This window comes from Rhinolophus sinicus, chromosome 16 (assembly GCF_057876585.1).
Source record: "Rhinolophus sinicus isolate RSI-liver-muscle chromosome 16, RSI-T2T, whole genome shotgun sequence".
NCBI lineage: Eukaryota > Metazoa > Chordata > Mammalia > Chiroptera > Rhinolophidae > Rhinolophus > Rhinolophus sinicus.
The window spans coordinates 177,096,294-177,105,700 of record NC_142516.1 but is presented as its reverse complement, the minus strand read 5'-3'; the positions used below and the strand labels follow the sequence as shown (position 1 = coordinate 177,105,700).

Sequence of the window (9,407 nt, the reverse complement as noted above, 5' to 3'; positions counted from 1 at the left end):
TTATTATTAGAGAGAAAGAATATCCAACCGCACTGAGTCCAGATTTCAGTCAACCACCTGAACAAACTTCAAAACCACTTGCAGATGTTCAGTTTATTTCTTTGAATCAAAATCTCAGTTCATATACCCTTATAGATAATTTTGGCCTTATTTAAATTTATGTTTCTTCTTTATGGTTCTAAGAAACAGAAAATCAATTTCTATAATTACCCAGATTTCTACTGATATGTTAAATTAATGCTACAATATTTGTGTCATGTAAGCCATCTCCTTTGAGGTTGAACTTGTACATGTCTCTCTGAGAGTATGCTGAGATCTGGGTCTACTATAGATGTGATGGAAATTGGAATAGCTGTGGTACAACAGGAAGTCAGTCAGTGTTCCCTTGCAAGGTAATACCCTTAGGATTAGTCACTAAATCGTTTTTCAATAAACCAAGACTAGATCATCAGATAAGTCTATCATACAATTATAGACACAGTTGTCCAAATTAATCCTTAAATTCTCATTTCAATTCTTTCAGTCCCACTTTGTCCCATGAATTTCCTAATTTTAAATAATTGCTATGGCAAGAATGTGACTTAAACAATTAAGGTAATTCAGCAACCCAAATTATCAGACCGTGAATCTGATATTTTGTGAAAATAGACCTGTAATTACAAGAAATATATTATTTTGGATAGTTGAAACTTTCCAGTTTGCTATCTTTGAGACACTCATTTAAAATCTTGTACTTGCCATTGTTTTTCTTTAATTTTTCTAGGAAAAGGAGAAGGAGACAGCCCATGCACAATTTTCATTTCCATCTATATGTTTTATTGCAGCAGACATTTGACATTTCAATTTGTCTTTCAAAGAGTTATCTTAGTTGACTCTCTTATTACAGATGACCACTGACTACAATTTAAGTCACCATTTTGTCATTGCATGCCATGATCTGCTAGTGTACCACTTTCAAACAATAACCAGATAATAACTGCCTTCAATAATAAGCAATTAAAATAATCAATAGATTCCATTTCTTAAATATCTCTAACCACTTCCTGCTCCGATACTGTGTCATTCAAAATTGAGATCGGAAAAGAGCAAATACTCTCAGTATTTTAAGAAAACATTATTAATATAAGAATATGGTTGCTTATACAATCCTTGAGGCTCTAGGGCATGGAATTTAATAAGCTACTCTTGTAACTACGAAGTTCAAGACAAACAAGCAAAGCAAACAAAACCTGCCATAGCAATTTAAGAAAATCAAAAAGGGATAGACAATTCTTTCTGTTCTGCTCCTATACTTTCCTTTTGTTGTCCAGGAAGAGGGAAACTAGATATGGGAATCCTGAGAACAGCTCCTACAACCAAAGTTGCAATGAGAAACTCATATTTCTATAGTTTTGTTTATTGGCAGGAATTTTTAAAGCAGCAAAAGGATAGCTGTCTTTCTCCTTTCTAAATATTTCACAAGTGCATTTCATTACTGGGATCTCATTTACATCCCAAATCCTAACTAATGAGTATATGTGAAATATAGTTTATATTTTGTAATTTATATATTAAAAAGAAGCACAGTAGATGGTGACGATGCATAGTGAATGTGCACCTTCTATGTTCAACTCATTTATTATGTCTCTATGTTGCTTGTAACCTTCAGCAGCTCCCTGTAGTTTTCAAGTCATTTTTAAAAAATATTATTTGAGCATAAATAATGTTCTAGGCACTGTGATAGTTACAAAGAAATAATAATTTAATGAAGCATTAGCATCAAGTTAAGACAGAAGTTAAATAATTTGGGCAACTGAAAGGAGGGAGAGAAATAGTGTGCAATGCAAGGGAAGGGCATTTAAAATGGTGTTGAAAGTGAGAGTGAATTGTAAGTTGAAAGCAAAGGAAGAAATTGATCGAAGTGTGTGTGTGTGTGTGTGTGTGTGTGTGTGTGTGTGTGTGTGTGTGTAAGACAGGGCTTGAGGGAGGGTAAGTGTTCCAGGGTAAGGAAAGAGAATCGACAATATTCCAAAGTTGTGAGAGAATATAGCATGCCATAGTAATAGAGAAAATAATGTCATGTACAATGTGGAAGGAAATAGTTCAAGATAAAGCTGAAGAGGTGGGTATCATATATTAGAAGACACGTTGAAGGTATAAATTTTTAACTTGATAGCAGTGGGATTCTACTGAACACTAGAATGGAAGTGGCATGATATACTTGATTTTTCAAAACACGATTGGTTGCATCTTCATTAAGAACATCATAATGAAGGGGACAGGGAGATAAAATAGGAGATTTTTTTCCAAGACGGTGATTCCAGAAAGAGTGACTATAGTTAAAGTAGACTGAGGACAGTAGAGATGGGAGGAATGGAGCCCAGAAGGTTTAGAAGAGAGAGGATTTAATTATATATCATTTGGAAGAAAATTATAGACACTGTATCACCTAACAAATTCCTCCCTTCGGGCTCAAAATATCAGAGAGCGATCATCTTACCAGTTTTCCTCCAGCATTCATTTTTCTATGCAAATTCTCCTATGGATAGCATTTTTTGGGGGCCCCAGTATGCCGGTTCTGCTCAATCAGCCTCTTGCTCAGTGCTGAGTGATTGCCCAGAGACTTATGACACTAAGGAAAGAAAGCTTCACAGTCATAGAGCAACCTGATTTTCTATCTATTTTTTTTTTTCTCCTTTGCAAAATACAAGCACATGCATGGATTCTAGTAATGTAGGCTGTATTTCACACTAATTTATTTAGGCCATTTTAACCAAGGTTCCAGTACTTACTTAGAAGTAACCAGTCTGAAAGCCGATCCAAGTGGTATGACACAATCCATTGCCTAAGCCTCCTTCCTCTTTGCCATGACCAAAAGTGTCATTGCCACTTGGACCTTAAGATTTCCGGCTCTCCATTTAGAAAGCATTTTTTTAAATATATATATCAGTGTATTATTTGCACAAGTAAATGATTGCTTTTGTACTGTAACAGTTTATGCGTCTAGACTCAGGGCTGGCACTTAGCCCCAAATAATTATTTAATGTCTTTAGCTTTTATTCTGGGAAAAATCTTAGATTTTTAAAGGCAACTGGTTACACATGACCTCATGTCACAAGCTGTGATAAGTATTTACAAATTTATGATGCATCCAATATAGTTATACTCACTTGGGTGACATTACAACCATTTGTCACATGAGAAAACCAGGGTGACGACTGCATAATAAGACTAATCCTAGAGATTCTAATTTCAAATAACTCATGCTTCCTTTTAGTAATGTACAGACAACTAGATGACAGAGTTGTAACTAAAAACTCCTTGTTAGTCAATCAGAGAATTATAGAGAAAATAATTTTCCTCCAATTTCTCTGGTTTATTTACTTAATTCTGTAAACACAAATAGTTGAAGGCACTTATTGATTTGCAGGCTACAAAATCACTAAAAAGTTCCTGAATGTACTTAAGATTTAAACAGAATTGGGATAAATAAGAAGAGGAATTTTGAATCTGCCTATATCTCACACTTGGCTATTTTCTCTTCAAAGCCCAAAAGTTGTGACCACATAAGAGATTTTTCTGTTGTTCCTATAATTCATTTTGGCATCCAGACTAATTGCCTTCGATTACTACACAATTGCTCACATCCCTCTGGGCAGTAACGTACAATTTGGATAATGGGATATACTCAATTTATAATGCTGAGCTTATTGCTGGTACTGTAAATCAAGAGATATCAAGAGAAAAGTATCCTGGAGAGGAAAAATTTTCTGGTCTCCTTCATTGCTTGTATAGCTAGAGAAATGCCAGCTACTAGAACTTGGCATATTCTAAGGAAATTGCTGTAATACACAGGCTTATGAAATTATCTTTTTTTGTGTCATAATTGCCTGACTTCCATAGTAAAACGAAATCTCCGTGGACAACAGAAAGTTGCAGGATTTTGTATTAGTTATGGGACTTTGGATACTAGCAACAGAATCTGATTCTGACCACTTAAACTAAAGAGTATAGTGAAATGTATAGAGCAATCTGAAAACTAGGCTTTAAAATAGCCATAATAAGAAGAAATTGTGGTGCTGTTATGAAGGAGAACTGATGCCAATCGGCCAAAAATTCTTCATAAAATCTTCTAAGGCAAAAAGATCTATGGCACAGTTTACCTTAATCTGGGTTCTAAGAGGACACACACACACACCTACACACACACACACACACACACACCGTAGTAGGTACTTCTTTCCATTAAAATTTTTGAAAATTAAAAGATTTGAAGAAAATTCAGCTTAGATTTAGGTTGTATTTTATAAATAGTAATATATAAAACTGGGGAAATACATTTAGTTTAAGTACAATGTATTTAAAATCTTCTTTTTTTTTTTTTTTAATTCTGAAGAGGTCACAGACAATTTAATGTACCACTGGATATTTAGAATGTTAGTTGTTTAAGTAGCAGTAACTTAATCCTTTCTCTAAAACAGGGCAAATGCCCTGACCAGGCTTGGTTTTATATCTGAAAAACAACCTATCATGCTAAGTGCATTATTAATAAAACAAATAATGATAAGAAATTTCATTATACACCTTCTAGACTGATTTGGAATAGCTTGATTAGAATACCTTTTCCATTATCTGATATTTTGAATGCTTATACATTATGGATTTGTTACCATTTCTGTGAGACATTTGCCCTCTGAAGAGGTCAAGCTTATGTAATTATTATTCTAGTTTAGTATGCAGTCACTGTAACATTGAAATCTCTGCATAAGCAATGAGTGGTCCCAAAACTCTTACCATTCTCCAAAATCTAAACTACATCTGATAGAAATAACCTCTCTCTTCAAGCAAAATAAACTATAAATAACTTATTTATATTATTTAATCAAAGAACAATATCCCTGGGACAGATGGATATAATCCTATGAAAAAATCAGCTCCTGACTGAGAAATGTCATACCAGTTATTTATTGTTAAAAAGTGAATCTCAGCATGGGCTTTGAAATTCTTACCCAGCATTCCCCCAAGACCTACGGTTCCATTATAAACCCAAGTAACGAGGCTGTAGACGTCACTACCCCTCCTTGAGGAAACAGGACAGAAATGCTTCTGTGCTATGTGCAAAATATCAGTGGCTACAAATGGATAACAACTTCCCTTTAAGTGAAGTAACTGCCACTTTTGTTTGTTTGGTTTTTGGTGCTGCGAGGGGATATTGCTACTGATTCCTAATTCCCAGAAGAATATTAAAATATTAAGTAGATGTTTATTAATAATAATAAGTAGATACTTCAGGCCATGTGGGAGGAAGACCCAGAAGGTGTAGTAATGCTAACTTCATGCTAAGTATATCCACTGAACACTTACAGAAATCGAGGCACTGTTTGTAGCACTTCACGTATAGAATCTTATTTATACGCACAGTTGTGTTTACTGCACGCCACCTATTTGGTAGACGAGGGAACGGTAACACAGAGGTGGAAGTCAACTTCCAGTGTTGGACAGCTAATAGAGGATTTTAAGTCAGATATTTTTAGACTAGCGCTTTCACTTCCAAACATAAAATTTTATATAGGTGGGAGCTAATTTTATATGGGAGGGAACCTATATATATGTGGCCTGGCAGTTTGATTAAATGAGAAGCTTTAGGCTGGACTAGCCAACCCGTCACTTCTTTCTCAATTCCTAGACCAGTGGCCCCCCAAGTGGCCCACATGCAGGCCATCAAGTGTGTGGTGGGAAATGGATATGTGAGTACAATTTGCCTATTGATTGCTTACACAACGGATGCATTTGCTGGCGAATCTGTCCCCACTGTCATTGACAACTGTTTTGCCAGTGTTATGGTAGATGGAACGCAGGTGAATCTAGGTTTATGGAATACAACTGGACAAGAAGATTAGGACAGATCCTGCCCCCTATCTTACCCACAAACAGATGTAGTCATAATTTGTTTTTACCTTGTGAGTTATGCGTCATTAAAAAATGTCTGAGTAAAGTGATATCCTGAAGTGAGACACCAATTGTGTCAACACTCCTATCATCCTAGGGAAAACTGTACTTGATCATGGAGATGATAAAGGCATAATTGAGAAACTGTAGAAGAAGCAAACACCCATTACTTCCCACAGGATTTAGCTGTGGCTAAGGGGCTCGGGGCTGTAAAATAGCTAAAGTGCTTGGCTCTCACACAGCAAAACCTCAAGAAGGATTACCATAAAGCTGTTCCAGCACTGCTCTTGCCTCTCTCATCCAGAAAAGGGAGACAAAATGCCTGCTGTTGTAAACATCCCCGCCTGTAGTCCTGGCCTTGGTCCTTTGGGAACGTTTGTACAGTTTGCTGAAAAATGGCCATGTGGAGGGCCATTTTACATTTTACATTTTACAGTGGAGGGCTTCACATTCAATGGCAGGTTTTTATACAGATTAATGTTTCCGCACAACCAGTCAGAAATGTCAAAAGTTTTGTGTGTTTAAAGTATGAGTTCAAACTTTCACAGTCCATTAAAATTTATCTCTAAAATGACAAGCCTTCCTAAAGACTTATATTTCAGGAGCCCTTATTTTTGGTTAGATTGAGTTGCCAAAACACCCTCTGAACTAAGTTACATTGTGCGTTACAAAACGAAGCAGTAATCTGTTTTAGAGCTCTTTGTCTTTAAGAAGACTGCAGCTTCTGATATTAGGAAATTCAGACACTTTCTAGTTAATTGTCAGATATATAAAGCAAAACACCCTCCTTAATGAAATGTTACATTTTAATGCATTCATTAATTTGTCAACTAATGTTTATTACATAATTTGTACTGTATATCATAATGGAATAAGTATAGCAACTTATTGGATCAGTGGATCAGTTTTTCTAATTTTGTAGTCAGTTAAAAAATGGTTGATTATCTTTTGCTGATATTTTGATCAGAGATCAGGGATGTTTCCTGTAATGAAGTATGCTGCTCTTATCGTGTTTCCCCGAAAATAAGACCTAACCGGAAAATAAGCCCTAGCACGATTTTTCAGGCTGACATTCCCTGAACATAAGCCTTAATGCATCTTTTGGAGCAAAAATTAATATAAGACCTTATCTTATTTTCAGGGAAACTCAGTAGTTAGGGTATCAAGTGTGAAACACATGATCAAAAAATGAAGACAGTATTTTGATAAAATATGAAGTGAAGATTAATTTACACTGCACTGTAAATGGAATAATTATGCTTAATAAAAACATCATGGGTAAAAGTTTTAAAAGGTCAATTTCTGTCAAATGCAACAAGATGAAGAAAGGTCCGTATTATCAGTAAGCGTTATCGTAAACTCCCTTTTTCTTACACGTGCCATCTCTCCCCAGATTGGGCTTTTAATTCGTCTTTGAACTGGTCATTGCTATGGTTGCTAATTTAGTGCTTTTCGTATAGAACATCTATCTCCTTAATGAGCAGTAAGTCTCTATGTATTATAAAATATTTCTGCTAATGAGGTAGAACTGTCTTTTGGTAGATTAATAAAAATGCATTCCTGTTTTCATGTTACTTTATTCAAAGTTAATGCATGCTTTCATTAGTTTTCTATTAAGAAGGTATACAAATTGTGTGTTACAGGTTTACAGTTTTTAAAATATTTTTTTCTTAAACTATGAATCGTAACATCATGGTCTTGACAGATGATTAACATTGTAACTTGACTAATACTGACCCTACTTTTTACCTCACCTATGTGGACCCACACTTCTATTGTTGCTTTGTTTAAAAATGTTACTTTGTGAGATTCTAAAAACTCAGTGCTGGTGCTAAGAACGTCTAGTACAACTTACACACTGGAAGAATACAATGTTGGTCCTTTCAAACATTTTCAAGAACAATTTCTTTTTTTTAAATGGATAGTTACAGAATTGTGGAGTGTTTTTCATCAATCTTTTGCTAATGCAATTAGCAATATGTTCTGTATCTATGACTTCATAAATCCATGAATCATATAAAAGGGTTCTATTAACAACTCTATCCACAAATTTGATAACTTAGATTGAATGGACCAATTGTTTGAATGACACAAACTACCAAAACCAACAGAAAAAGAATACATAATATGATTAGCCAACATCCATTAAGGAAATTGAATCAGCAATTAATAATCTTCCAGAAAAGGAAGCAAAAGGCCCAGATGGTATTACTGGTGAATACTAGTAACCATTTATTTAAAGAAGAAATGATACTAATTCTCAGCAAATTCCATAAAATAAAAACAGAGGGAACAAATCTAAATCTGTTTTAAAAAACAAATATTCCCCTGGTACTAAAAACCAGTCGAAGACATTGAAATAAAGGTGAACTACGGACCAGTATCTCTGAACATAGATACAAGATTCTCACCAAATATTAGAAAGTTAAATCCCCAAATATATTTTTAAAAATATGCACGTGACAGGAGATAAGCTCATGTGTGGTTCAATGTAGACACAAATGCTAACATATGGAAATATTTATAGGTAAGTGCATATAAACAGGTTAGGATACCCACATATATATCCTTACTTTGTCATCTGAGAGGACTGATAAGCAATGATACCCCATTAGCAATGAGCACATCTAATGCCCAGTCTTAGTTTTAATACTTGTTCTCCTATAAAGAACCGTGGCTCCTTAAAGAATGGCTGATCTGAGAATGGGCGAGGGCAATAATGTTGGAATCTCATTGGAATAATTACCTGAAAAATGTGGAAGACCCACACACAAACCATGGAAGTTCGGTGAAAGGCAAAAAAGACCTGTACATATGGTAGGACTGCCAGGTTCCCAGATAGACACCTTTGCATTGTAAAAATGATGAGTTTTACTTTAGTTAAATTATTCATTTAAAGCCACTTCAATACAATAAAACAATTCCAAAAAAGCCCTTTCTTTTTAAAAAAAAATTAGAATCCAATTTTATTTAGATTATGTTCACCCAAATTCCAACAGCACAATTTAACATCGGCAGTGGGATAATGGAACATGGGAATAATGGGAGATGAATCTGAAGCATCTTACAATGCCAGAGAGTAAGAAAATGCTCCAAAACAAGCAACAACAACATATCAATGAGGGCACGTCAAAGGGATATAGGAGTTGCATGCAAGAACTTCTGATGGACAAAGTTGGAACAATTTGAGCAACCAAAGGGGGGAAAAATGCTATTGAATTATAGGTCCGAGCATTAGGTTGGTGCAAAAATCATTGCAATTTAAAAGGTTAAAAAATAATTGCAAAAACTACAATTACTTTTACACCAACCTAATATAAAATAAACATCCCATAATCTATACTAATATAAATTGCTAACTGAATACATGACTGGAGAAATGAGATAATTCTCCGTGCAGAAAAGTTCCAAAATGTTTATGTAGACCTTTTGCCTTCAAGAGAGGAAACATAACTCCCCACTCCTTAACTATGAGCTGT

General features: G+C 34.9%; 1 pseudogene; it reads left to right on the top strand.

Annotated features, from left to right (window-relative positions):
• The first annotated feature begins 5,690 nt into the window (after window positions 1-5,690).
• On the top strand, window positions 5,691-6,262 carry LOC109457704 (ras-related C3 botulinum toxin substrate 1 pseudogene; annotated as a pseudogene).
• The last annotated feature ends 3,145 nt before the right edge of the window (window positions 6,263-9,407 follow it).